Source organism: Penaeus monodon, chromosome 19 (assembly GCF_015228065.2).
Source record: "Penaeus monodon isolate SGIC_2016 chromosome 19, NSTDA_Pmon_1, whole genome shotgun sequence".
Taxonomy (NCBI): Eukaryota; Metazoa; Arthropoda; class Malacostraca; order Decapoda; family Penaeidae; genus Penaeus; species Penaeus monodon.
In genome coordinates, this window is record NC_051404.1 from 46476125 (window position 1) to 46476440 (window position 316).

Consider the following 316-nt stretch of genomic DNA (forward strand, 5'->3'; position numbering starts at 1 on the left):
CATTTATTATTCATTCACAAGACCCTCCGAGAATCAGAATAAAAGTAGGAGGGCAAAGGGGGAAGAAAGGAAGGGGGAGAAGAAAGAGGGGAGAGGAAGAAAGGGAGGAGGAAGGAAAATAGAAGGGGATCGAAGGGGGGAAAGGAGACGATGAAGAGGGAAGAGAGAAGAGTCTCAGAAAGAAGGGGAAGGCAGAAGGAGAGAAGGATAGGGGAGCGAAGTAGGGGGGGGGGAGTTTAAGGAGGGAGAGGAGGGAAAGGGAAGAGGGTAGATGCAGGGCTTGAAGCGAGAGGGAGGAGGGAATTCATGGAGGAGT